This window comes from Pterocles gutturalis, unplaced genomic scaffold, assembly GCF_000699245.1.
Source record: "Pterocles gutturalis isolate BGI_N339 unplaced genomic scaffold, ASM69924v1 scaffold23067, whole genome shotgun sequence".
NCBI classification, from domain to species: Eukaryota; Metazoa; Chordata; class Aves; order Pterocliformes; family Pteroclidae; genus Pterocles; species Pterocles gutturalis.
Window position 1 is genome coordinate 181,669 of NW_010113557.1, and position 1,440 is coordinate 183,108.

The window sequence follows — 1,440 nt, forward strand, 5'->3', positions numbered from 1 at the left end:
TCATTTCACTTTTTCTGCTATCCTGCAGGGATGTACACAGGAGCCGTGCACTGAAAATTTGTGAATATCATAGAGCACAAGATCAGATCCAGTTAAATTCCACATTTTTTTCTCCCTTTAAATTTTTCTAAAGATAAACAATCCTGTGTTTTTCTCACTCTTCCATGAGCTCCTTCCCACAGATTCCTCTCTTTCTTATATTATTTAGGGCACATGTAAAATGTGCATAGACCACACACTAAATGTTGCTTTTTGAAATAGCCTGGAATCCAAATACCAGAGTCTAATAAGGCATCAATCAGATAGACACTTGATGAAATCAAGTCTGCTATTTCACTACTCTCTTTTGTTTCTCTAACAATTGGTTAGGATGATTAAAAACTATCTCTTGGTATTAATGGTGATAGAGTGTTCCTAAGGACACGTGTCACGGAAAATCTCCCTGAAGCATGCATTCGGCTCTCTTAACTGCTGACTGAAGAAAGAGCCAGAGGAATCCTTGTTGGTTAAAAAAATGACCAGCATCACTGTTATTAATCCTAATAACAATGATATCAGGTAATTTCTTGATCTCATTTCACAGATCCCCAAGAGATTCATCCGACCTTTTAAAACATATGACGTTCAAAACCACACTCACTGAAAACAACAATTCCACTCCGATGGACCAGACTGTATTTTTTTCACCCAATAACTGTGAAGAATTTTTTTATATCATTCATCCCTGACTAGTACCCAAGACGAGCAAACGTGCGCAAGCCCCTGTGCCAGCCATCTGTTGAGCAAAGCTCACTGCCAGTTGCTTATCATGGGCTGCAGGTAAGAACAGGGCTGTAGGAAAGTCAGCGGGAAGTTTATGCCCATTTAAAGAGTTTATGTAGGGATTCATAAAGAAAATCATATTTCAAGCACAGTGACATGGTTTGGAGCATAGCCTTTGCCAACGTGCTGATTTTTTTTTTCAGCCGTGTTTAGTCTGCCGGGAAAATTGCATTGCGCATCTTGATTTGGATATTTTTATAATATAAATGACTCAAACCTTGCTCTCTTTATGTCTTTGAACACAAGTCTTTTGCAAGACATTCAAATATGCTCCCTGAGAGTTTCCTTTCATGGGAACTCACTCAGTAGCCATGTCAGTCAAAAGGGTGCCTTTCCGTTTACTTCCATGTTGAATCAAGTCTTAGGTAGGTAGGTCTTTCACAGCCCCGGATGGCACTCAGACTGTTGCAGCCCATCTCCCAGACAATCCTGCAGTATTCAAATAGCGGTAGCTCCACCAGCTTTGATTTATTCCAAACTACGTCTCAAGAGGACTCTCTTTTATTATTATTTTTAAGCTGGGCTAGGAGTGGATGGAAGAACAAGGGGTTGTGTTTATAGATTCAGTTTGGGATTTGTGGTTTTTATTTTCAGGACAAACAGATAAATAAATCCAGG